Source organism: Pseudophryne corroboree, chromosome 7 (genome assembly GCF_028390025.1).
Source record: "Pseudophryne corroboree isolate aPseCor3 chromosome 7, aPseCor3.hap2, whole genome shotgun sequence".
In the NCBI taxonomy this organism is placed as follows: Eukaryota; Metazoa; Chordata; class Amphibia; order Anura; family Myobatrachidae; genus Pseudophryne; species Pseudophryne corroboree.
Window position 1 is genome coordinate 44317906 of NC_086450.1, and position 12704 is coordinate 44330609.

General features: G+C 45.8%; 1 protein-coding gene across 23 annotated transcripts in view; it reads right to left on the minus strand.

Moving 5' to 3' along the window:
* The window catches only part of UNC80 (unc-80 homolog, NALCN channel complex subunit), a 366195-nt gene that overhangs the window by 156515 nt on the left and 196976 nt on the right, over positions 1–12704 (minus strand). The window lies entirely within an intron of this gene.

The following is a 12704-nucleotide window of genomic DNA, read 5'->3' on the forward strand; positions in this document are numbered from 1 at the left end:
TCAGCTCTGGACCCCATAGCAGCTGCACTCCCTGCACCTATGGTAGCTACGCCCTGTATATAACACATGTAACTGTGACAGGGAAGGTCGGCCCCTCTCAGCTCTGGGCCCCATAGCAGCTGCACTCCCTGAACCTATGGTAGTTACACCCTGTATATAACACGTGTAACTGTGACAGGGAAGGTGGCCCCTCTCAGCTCTGGACCCCATAGCAGCTGCACTCCCTGCAACTATGGTAGCTACGCCCTGTATATAACACATGTAACTGTAACAGGGAAGGTGGCCCCTCTCAGCTCTGGACCCCATAGCAGCTGCACTCCCTCCACGTATGGTAGCTACGCCCTGTATATAACACATGTAACTGTGACAGGGAAGGTGGCCCCTCTCAGCTCTTGGCCCCATAGCAGCTGCACTCCCTGCACCTATGGTAGCTACGCCCTGTATATAACACATGTAACTGTGACAGGGAAGGTGGCCCCTCTCAGCTCTGGGCCCCATAGCAGCTGCACTCCCTTCACCTATGGTAGCTACACCCTGTATATAACACATGTAACTGTGACAGGGAACGTCGGCCCCTCTCAGCTCTGGGCCCCATAGCAGCTGCACTCCCTGAACCTATGGTAGTTACACCCTGTATATAACACGTGTAACTGTGACAGGGAAGGAGGCCCCTCTCAGCTCTGGACCCCATAGCAGCTGCACTCCCTGCACCTATGGTAGCTACGCCCTGTATATAACACATGTAACTGTAACAGGGAAGGTGGCCCCTCTCAGCTCTGGACCCCATAGCAGCTGCACTCCCTCCACCTATGGTAGCTACGCCCTATATATAACACATGTAACTGTGACAGGGAAGGTGGCCCCTCTCAGCTCTGGGCCCCATAGCAGCTGCACTCCCTTCACCTATGGTAGCTACACCCTGTATATAACACATGTAACTGTGACAGGGAAGGTGGCCCCTCTCAGCTCTGGGCCCCATAGCAGCTGCACTCCCTTCACCTATGGTAGCTACACCCTGTATATAACACATGTAACTGTGACAGGGAAGGTCGGCCCCTCTCAGCTCTGGGCCCCATAGCAGCTGCACTCCCTGCACCTATGGTAGTTACACCCTGTATATAACACGTGTAACTGTGACAGGGAAGGTGGCCCCTCTCAGCTCTGGGCCCCATAGCAGCTACACTCCCTGCACCTATGGTAGCTACTCCCTGTATATAACACATGTAACTGTGACAGGGAAGGTGGCCCCTCTCAGCTGCACTCCCTGCACCTATGGTAGCTACGCCCTGTATATAACACATGTCACTGTGACAGGGAAGGTGGTCCCTCTCGGCTCTGGGCCCCATAGCAGCTGCACTGCCCGCACCTATGGTAGCTACGCCCTTGCCCCTATCCAGCACTTCAATATAAAATGCCACATGCCCATGTGCTCGTGGAGGAGAAGGGAAAGAAAAAGGTGAAACACCAAAACAGGTACTTCATAATATACTTGGGAAATACTAATCATAACAATAATCATACATACATTTATAATCAAAAAATACAAAAAAAAACTGCATTATCCTTGTAATTAGTCTTTTTCAAAACTACTCTGACTGCCTTATACAGGTTGAGTATCCCATATCCAAATATTCCGAAATACAGACTTTTGTGAGTGAGAGTGAGATAGTGAAACCTTTGTTTTCTGATGGCTCAATGTACACAAACTTTGTTTAATACACAAAGTTATTAAAAATATTGTATTAAATTACCTTCAGGCTGGGTGTATAAGGTGTATATGAAACATAAATGAATTGTGTGAATGTACACACACTTTGTTTAATGCACAAAGTGATCAAAAATATTGTATTAAATTGCCTTCAGGCTGTGTGTATAAGGCAGGACTGGCCAAACCGGTCCTCGAGATCTACCAACAGTTCATGTTTTCCAGGCCTCCTGGAGACCTGTAGAATTGTCAGTTAGGAATGAATGCAGCACATCTTAATTAGTAATGACTACACCTGTGCACCAGCTAGGTGGTCTGGAAAATGTGACCTGTTGGTAGATCTCGAGGACTGGTTTGGCCAGCCCTGGTATAAGGTGTATATGTAACATAAATGCATTCTGTGCTTAGATTTAGGTCCCATCACCATGATATCTCATTATGGTATGCAATTATTCCAAAATACGGAAAAATCTGATATCCAAAATACGTCTGGTCCCAAGCATTTTGGATAAGGGATACTCAACCTGTATTTATGTACACTACCAAGGGGTAAATTTACTAAAAGTTGTTTTGGGGTTTTTGGTCGTTTCTCCGTCGGTTTTGCAATTTACAAAATGTTCTAATGTCAAAACTGATGGAAGAAAGATTAAAACCCAACTTTAGAAAACTTTAGAACATCAGATCAACAGCTGATTTTATTACATAGGCCCTCATTCCGAGTTGATCGCTCGCAAGGCGAATTTAGCAGAGTTGCTCAGGCTAAGCCTACGCCTACTGGGAGTGTATCTTAGCTTCTTAAAATTGCGACCGATGTATTCGCAATATTGCGATTACAAACTACTTAGCAGTTTCAGAGTAGCTTCAGACTTACTCGGTATCTGCGATCAGTTCAGTGCTTGTCGTTCCTGGTTTGACGTCATAAACACACCCAGCGTTCGCCCAGACACTCCCCCGTTTCTCCGGCCACTCCTGCGTTTTTTCCGGAAACGGTAGCGTTTTTATCCACACGCCCCGAAAACGCCGTGTTTCCGCCCAGTAACACCCATTTCCTGTCAATCACACTACGATCGCCGGAGCGAAGAAAAAGCCGTGAGTAAAAATACTATCTTCATGGTAAAATTACTTGGCGCAGTCGCAGTGCGATTATTGCGCATGCGTACTAAGCGGAATTTCACTGCGATGCGATGAAAATTACCGAGCGAACGACTCGGAATGAGGGCCATAGAGTAGAACAGGATCCACAGATTTACTAATTGTTTGTTTTAAAACCGCCTAAAATCAGACCGCAAACTCGCCCAAACAATAGACCTGCCTGTGGCGGGCGAGTTTGTGATAAGCACGGTTTCGTTTGTTTTTTTTATGTGTGGGGTCCCCCCCAAATTGGTAACCAGCCCCAGACCTTACAGCCTGGGCTGCTAATGGAATAAAGGGGGGGGGGGGGGGGGGGGCAGCGTTGCGTTCCCCCTATTTTCCAGGAACCAGCCCCAGGATGAACCAACCGGTCACTCCTCAGAACTGAATGGGGAAGCACTGATTGGCTGAGAGTGTGGGAGCATGGTGGTACCACAAGTGCCAATATGCCTGGGCAGGTTGCTGGGACCTGTAGTCTATTTGTGAATAATAATATTATCTATTATTTGACCATTAACCCCAGGCCTGGGTATTCTTCGGAAGGGGTGATCACATGGAATATTTAGTGAGGCACACATTTAATATTAAGCGAGGCATACATGGAATATTTAGTGAGGCACACGTGGAGTAATTAGTAAAGGGGTGTGTAATAAAAGATCTACAATGTCTAGGTCGACAGTCATTAGGTCGACCCCATATGGTCGACATGCATTAGGTCAACACTGACAGAAGGTCGACATGCATACGGTTAACACTTTCAAAAGGTTGACACAGGCAAAGGTCGACAGGTACAAAAGGTAGACACATGAAAACGTTAACCCAGAAAATGGTCGACACAAAAAATGTCAACACATCTTTTTTGTGTGTGTGTGTGTTGTTTTCACTGCTAGAGCACAAGGAACCCTAATCGCCATGCAGCAGGCAAGGTGCCGCGCTCTGATACCGTTGCGCTCAACACAGGTTACTATTCCCAATCGTAGTCCCTGTGGATGGTAAAGTATGAAAAAGGTGCAAAAAAATGCAAAAACTCCTTAAAAAGCTACGTCAGCCATATGCGTGTCAACTATTGCCATGTCGACCAACTGAACCGTTCGATCTTTTCCAGTGTCGACCTTTTGTCAGTGTCAACCTAATGCATGTCAACCATATAGGGTTGACCTATTGCTTGTCGACCTAAACATAGGAACCCTTAGTGTTGCACACATGGAATATTTAATGAGGCACACGTGGAAGATTTAGTGAAGCACATGTGGAAGCACACGTGGAATATTTAGTGAGGCACACATGGAATATTTAGTGAAGCACATGTGGAAGCACACATGGAATATTTAGTGAAGCACATGTGGAAGCACACATGGAATATTTAGTGAAGCACATGTGGAAGCACACATGGAATATTTAGTGAAGCACATGTGGAAGCACACATGGAATATTTAGTGAAGCACATGTGGAAGATTTAGTGAAGCACACATGGAAGATTTAGTGAAGCACATGTGGAAGCACACATGGAATATTTAGTGAAGCACATGTGGAAGCACACATGGAAAATTTAGTGAAGCACATGTGGAAGCACACATGGAAGATTTAGTAAGGCACATGTGGAAGCACACATGGAAGATTTAGTGAAGCACATGTGGAAGCACACATGGAAGATTTAGTGAAGCACATGTGGAAGCACACATGGAAGATTTAGTGAAGCACACATGGAAGATTTAGTGAAGCACACATGGAAGATTTAGTGAAGCACATGTGGAAGAACACATGGAAGATTTAGTGAAGCACACATGGAAGATTTAGTGAAGCACACGTGGAAGCACACATGGAAGATTTAGTGAAGCACATGTGGAAGCACACATGGAAGATTTAGTGAAGCACATGTGGAAGCACACATAGAAGATTTGGTGAAGCCCACATAGAAGATTTAGTGAAGCACATGTGGAAGATTTAGTGAAGCAAACGTGGAAGATTTAGTGAAGCACATGTGGAAGCACACGTGGAAGATTTAGTGAAGCACATGTGGAAGCACACATGGAAGATTTAGTAAAGCACATGTGGAAGCACACATGGAAGATTTAGTGAAGCACACATGGAAGCACACATGGAAGATTTAGTGAAGCACATGTGGAAGTACACATGGAATATTTGGTGAAGCACACATGGAAGATTTAGTGAAGCACATGTGGAAGCACACATGGAAGATTTGGTGAAGCCCACATAGAAGATTTAGTGAAGCACATGTGGAAGCACACATGGAAGATTTAGTGAAGCACATGTGGAAGCACACATGGAAGATTTAGTGAAGCACATGTGGAAGCACACATGGAAGATTTAGTGAAGCACATGTGGAAGCACACATGGAAGATTTAGTGAAGCACATGTGGAAGCACACATGGAAGATTTAGTGAAGCACATGTGGAAGCACACATGGAATATTTGGTGAAGCACACATGGAAGATTTAGTGAAGCACATGTGGAAGCACACATGGAATACTTGGTGAAGCACACATGGAAGATTTAGTGAAGCACATGTGGAAGCACACATGGAATATTTGGTGAAGCCTACATAGAAGATTTAGTGAAGCACATGTGGAAGCACACATGGAAGATCTAGTAAAGCACATGTGGAAGATTTACTGAAGCACATGTGGAAGCACACATGGAAGATCTAGTAAAGCACATGTGGAAGATTTAGTGAAGCACATGTGGAAGCACATATGGAATCAGGGCCGGCCCAAGCTTATTTTTTTTAGTAAGCAAAAATCTATTTTGGCGCCACTAGATGGGATAAAAGGGGTGTGGTCTTACAAGAAAGGGGTGTGGCTACACAATTGTACTCCCCGTGGTACAGGGTGATAGTGGGTGACAGGGAGATAATAGGTTACTGGTGAGGCAGGGGTGACAGGGAGATGGTGGGTGACTGAGGCAGGGTGACATTGAGATAGTGGATGACTGATGTCCCCAGTGCCAGATACACATGACACCACAGCACCAGACATGCAGCCAGTGCAGATACATATATCCCCACAGTGCCAGATATGCAGCCAGTGCAGATACACATATCCCCACAGTGCCAGATATGCCCCAGTGCAGATACACATATCCCCACAGTGCCAGATATGCCGCCAGTGCAGACACACATATCCCCACAGTGCCAGATATGCTGCCAGTGCAGATACATATATCCCCACAGTGCCAGATATGCAGACAGTGCAGATACACATATCCCCACAGTGCCAGATATGCCCCAGTGCAGATACACATATCCCCACAGTGCCAGATATGCCCGCCAGTGCAGACACACATATCCCCACAGTGCCAGATATGCTGCCAGTGCAGATACATATATCCCCACAGTGCCAGATATGCTGCCAGTGCAGATACATATATCCCCACAGTGCCAGATATGCTGCCAGTGCAGATACATATATCCCCACAGTGCCAGATATGCTGCCAGTGCAGATACACATATCCCCACAGTGCCGGATATGCCGCCAGTGCAGATACATATATCCCCACAGTGCCAGATATGCTGCCAGTGCAGATACATATATCCCCACAGTGCCAGCTATGCAGCCAGTGCAGATACACATCCTTCCACAGTGTCAGATATGCCCCCAGTGCAGATACACATCCTCCCACAGTGCCATATATGCCACCAGTGCAGATGCATATATCCCCACAGTGACAGATATGCCACCAGTGTAGATACACATGCCTCCACAGTGCCAGATATGCCCCCAGTGCAGATACATATATCCCCACAGTGACAGATATGCCACCAGTGCAGATACACACGCCTCCACAGTGCCAGACATGCCGCCAGTGCAGATACATATATCCCCACAGTGCCAGATATGCCCCCAGTGCAGATACATATATCCCCACAGTGCCAGATATGCCGCTACTGCAGATACACATACTCCCACAGTGCCAGATATGCCCCCAGTGCAGATACACATGCCTCCACAGTGCCAGATATGCCACCAGTGCAGATACATATATCCCCACAGTGCCAGATACGCCCCCAGTGCAGATAGATATATCCCCACAGTGCCAGATATGCCCCTAAGTGCAGATACATATGTCCCCACAGTGCCAGATATGCCCCCAGTGCAGATACACATGCCTCCACAGTGCCAGATATGCCCCCAGTGCCAGATATGCCCCTAGTGCAGATACACATGCCTCCACAGTGCCAGATATCCCGCCAGTGCAGATACATATATCCCCACAGTGCCAGATATGCCCCTACTGCAAATACATACAGTATATCCCCACAGTGCCAGATATGCCCCCAAGTGCAGATACATATGTCCCCACAGTGCCAGATATGCCCCCAAGTGCAGATACATATGTCCCCACAGTGCCAGATATGCCCCCAGTGCAGATACAAATGCTTCCACAGTGCCAGATATGCCGCCAGTGCAGATACCCATCCTCCCACAGTGCCAGACATGCCCCCAGTGCAGATACACATGCCTCCACAGTGCCAGATATGCCCCCAGTGCAGATACATATATCCCCACAGTGCCAGATATGCCCCCAGTGCAGATACATATATCCCCACAGTGCCAGATATGCCACCAGTGCAGATACATATAGCCCCACAGTGCCAGATATGCCCCCAGTGCAGATACACATATCCCCACAGTGCCAGATATGCCCCCAGTGCAAATACACATGTCCCAACAGAGCCAGATATGCCCCCAAGTGCAGATACATATATCCCCACAGTGACAGATATGCCGCCAGTGCAGATACATATGCCTCCACAGTGCCAGATATGCCCCCAGTGCAGATACACATGCCTCCACAGTGCCAGATATGCCCCCAGTGCAGATACATATATCCCCACAGTGCCAGATATGCCCCCAGTGCAGATAGATATATCCCCACAGTGCCAGATATGCCCCCAGTGCAGATAGATATATCCCCATAGTGCCAGATATGCCCCCAGTGCAGATACATATATCCCCACAGTGCCAGATATGCCCCCAGTGCAGATACATATATCCCCACAGTGCCAGATATGCCCCCAGTGCAGATACATATATCCCCACAGTGCCAGATATGCCCCCAGTGCAGATACACATGCCCCCACAGTGCCAGATATGCCCCCAGTGCAGATACACATACTCCCACAGTGCCAGATATGCCCCCAGCGCAGATACACATATCCCCACAGCCATGCAGCGGGTAAGGTGCCGCGCTCTGCTACCGTTGCGCTCAACACAGGTTACTATTCCCAATCGTAGTCCCGTGGAAAGTAAAATATGAAAAAAGGTGCAAAAAATGCAAAAACTCCTTAAAAAGCTACGTCAGCCATATGCGTGTCAACTATTGCCATGTCGACCAACTGAACCGTTCGATCTTTTCCAGTGTCGACCTTTTGTCAGTGTCAACCTAATGCATGTCAACCATATAGGGTTGACCTATTGCTTGTCGACCTAAACATAGGAACCCTTAGTGTGGCACACATGGAATATTTAATGAGGCACACGTGGAAGATTTAGTGAAGCACACGTGGAAGCACACGTGGAATATTTAGTGAGGCACAAATGGAATATTTAGTGAGGCACACAAAGAATATTTAGTGAGGCACCACACATACAGGGCTGTATTAATCCATGGCCAGGGCCCTGGGCTTTCAGGAATTTTGGCTCCCTCCAGCACTTCAATCTTTCACCCCACTACAGCTGACGTTTAGAAAGCAGAGCTTATGCCATCATGTACACTTTCAGTATTCACACTGACACCGATGCCCAGTTGAAATAAACTCTGCTGACCTCTTTTCTCATAGCGCAATTGTTCTTCCTCAGCTGGATACGAGTGTAGCTACGGCGCAGAGCGCAAAAGTGTCTTTAACCACTGGAGCGCTAGGGCGTAGGTAACAGTGCCTCAGCAAAATAACAAATGACGGCCCCTGGTGGGCCCCTAGACTTCATTCTAGTCAGCCTTATGAATAATACAGCCCTGCACACATGGAATATTTAGTGAAGCACACATGGAATATTTAGTGGAGCACACATGGAATATTTAGTGGAGCACACGTGGAATACTTAGTGGAGCACATGTGGAAGCACACATGGAACATTTAGTGAAGCACATGTGGAAGCACACATGGAATATTTAGTGAGGCACACATGGAATATGGAGCACACATGGAATATTTAGTGAAGCACACATGGAATATGGAGCACACATGGAATATTTAGTGGAGCACACGTGGAATACTTAGTGGAGCACATGTGGAAGCACACATGGAACATTTAGTGAAGCACATGTGGAAGCACACATGGAATATTTAGTGAAGCACACATGGAATATGGAGCACACATGGAATATTTAGTGAAGCACACATGGAATATGGAGCACACATGGAATATTTAGTGAAGCACACATGGAATATTTAGTGAGGCACACATGGAATATGGAGCACACATGGAATATTTAGTGAAGCACACATGGAATATGGAGCACACATGGAATATTTAGTGAAGCACACATGGGGGTAAATTTACTAACATTCGTAATTTCCCGTTTGAGGTCAAAGTTCAATCACGAATGACATCGAAAGTGTAAATTTGCAACTTTTTGAATTGATTACGACTAATTTACTAAGCTGCCGTATTCTGCATTTTCGGGTTTTCCGATGTCGATGTCATTCGTTTTTAGTGAGTGACTTGTAAAACACTGCCGACTTTAATACAATGAATCTCGGCCGGATCTGAGAGATCCGTGCTGGGCTTCATTGTGCCCTTGTAAAAAAAAAAAAAAAAGTTTAAAAGTTAAAAAAAAATTGCGTGGGGTCCCCCCTCCTGAGGCAAACCAGCCTCGGGCTCTTTGAGCCGATCCTAGTTGCAAAAATATGGGGGAAAAATGGACAGGGGTTCCCCCATATTTAAACAACCAGAATCGGGCTCTGCGCCTGGTCCTGGTTCCAAAAATACGGGGGACAAAAAGCGTAGGGGTCCCCCGTATTTTTTAAACCAGCACCGGGCTCCACTAGCTGGACAGATAATGCTACAGCCGGGGGTCACTTTTATACAGTGCCCTGAAAGGGGCCCCTTTGTGGTCAGCGGTTGACCGAGAGTAACCTCACCGCTGACCACAAAGTTCCCACCATTGGTTACAATGGAGCGCATAGGCGCTACATTGTAACACTGCCGTGTGCCGCCTGTCATACAGTACAGGAGCACACAGCCGATCAGGAGGGTGCCACAATGTGGCGCTCCCTGATTGGCTGATGAAACCCTCTTAGACATAAGTCAGAGGGGGTTTCAGGCATTCGGGGAAAGGGGTCCCATGTGAAAACATGGGGCCCCTTTCAGTTCGTGGTCGGGTATCCGTTTTTTTTTTTTTTTCAAGTACGTGGATTACAAATGGATTTCAAGATGAAGAGGACCGATCTACACTGGATTTTGTGAGTATAATTTTTCAACAGGTACACCATGGATTCTACATGGAGAAGAGGACCGACCTGCGTGGGAACATAGGTAAGTATGTACGTATGTTGGTGTGGATGTATGTATTAAAGTTATATTTTCAAGGTGTGTGTGTTCTGTCTTTTTGGGGGTATTTTTTTTGTAGTAGTACTACAGGTACCAGCGGGCCCTTTTTCCGCCGCATGCTGGTACTTGTGGTTCTCCAAGTACCAGCTTGCGGGGGAGGCTTGCTGGGCCTTGTAATACTGCTACTAAAAACAATATCAAACACTTTTCACTAAGGCTATCAGCCCCCCATCCGCAGCCCTTGGATGGGGGGGGACAGCCTCGGGCTTCACCCCTGGCCCTTGGGTGGCTGGGGGGGGGACCCCTTGATTGAAGGGGTCCCCACTCCTCCAGGGTACCCCGGCCAGGGGTGACTAGTTGGGTATTTAATGCCACGGCCGCAGGGCACTGTATAAAAGTGACCCCCGGCTGTGGCATTATCTGTCCAGCTAGTGGAGCCCGGTGCTGGTTTCAAAAATACGGGGGACCCCTACGCTTTTTGTCCCCCGTATTTTTGGAACCAGGCGCAGAGCCCGATGCTGGTTGTTTAAATATGGGGGAACCCCTGTCCATTTTTCCCCCATATTTTTGCAACCAGGATCGGCTCAAAGAGCCCGAGGCTGGTTTGGCTTAGGAGGGGGGACCCCACGCAATTTTTTTTTTGACAATTTCAAACATTTACCACCCCTTCCCACTGAAAAACATGCACGGATCTCATGGATCCGTGCATGCCTATCCAAACACGGGATAAAAAAGCAGGTCTGTTTTTTTTAAGCACTTTTTCACGATTTGTATTTCATCACGGCAGTGTTTGGCTATTGTCGGCAGTGTTTGTGTTTTGCACTTTTTAGTAAATGACCGATTTCTACCAAATTGCAGGCGTATTTGACCGATGGTGTATTGATTCGTGATTTTTTCCTAGGACTTCCAAAATATTACGAATGCCCTCATCACTGCCATGATTTTTTCTTAGTAAATTACCGAGATGACACTTTGAAGAAAAAACGGCATCTCGGTCAAAATCGGGACTTTAGTAAATATACCCCTAGGAATATTTAGTGAAGCACACATGGAATATTTAGTGAAGCACACATGGTATATTTAGTGAAGCACACATTGAATATTTAGTGAAGCACACATGGAATATTTAGTGAAGCACATGTGGAGGCACACATGGAATATTTAGTGAAGCACACATGGAATATTTAGCGAAGCACACATGGAATATTTAGTGAAGCACACATGGAATATTTAGTGAAGCACACATTGAATATTTAGTGAAGCACACATGGAATATTTAGTGAAGCACATGTGGAGGCACAAATGGAATATTTAGTGAAGCACACATAGAATATTTAGGGAAGCACAGATGGAATATTTAGTGAAGCACACATGGAATATGGAGCACACCTGGAATATTTAGTGAAGCACACATGGTATATTTAGTGAAGCACACATGGTATATTTAGTGAAGCACACATGGTATATTTAGTGAAGCACACATGGAATATTTAGTGAAGCACACATGGAATATTTAGTGAAGCACACATGGAATATTTAGTGAAGCACACATGGAATATTTAGTGAAGCATACATGGAATATTTAGTGAAGCACACATGGAATATTTAGTGAAGCACACATGGTATATTTAGTGAAGCACACATGGTATATTTAGTGAAGCACACATGGAATATTTAGTGAAGCACACATGGAATATTTAGTGAAGCACACACATGGTATATTTAGTGAAGCACACATGGAATATTTAGTGAAGCACACATGGAATATTTAGTGAAGCACACACATGGTATATTTAGTGAAGCACACATGGAATATTTAGTGAAGCACACATGGAATATTTAGTGAAGCACACATGGCATATTTAGTGAAGCACACATAGAATATTTAGTGGAGCACACATGGAAAATTTAGTGAAGCACACATGGAATATTTAGTGAAGCACACATTGAATATTTAGTGAAGCACACATGGAATATTTAGTGAAGCACATGTGGAGGCACACATGGAATATTTAGTGAAGCACACATAGAATATTTAGAGAAGCACAGATGGAATATTTAGTGAAGCACACATGGAATATGGAGCACACCTGGAATATTTAGTGAAGCACACATGGTATATTTAGTGAAGCACACATGGTATATTTAGTGAAGCACACATGGTATATTTAGTGAAGCACACATGGTATATTTAGTGAAGCACACATGGAATATTTAGTGAAGCACACATGGAATATTTAGTGAAGCACACATGGAATATTTAGTGAAGCACACATGGAATATTTAGTGAAGCACACATGGAATATTTAGTGAAGCACACATGGTATATTTAGTGAAGCACACATGGAATATTTAGT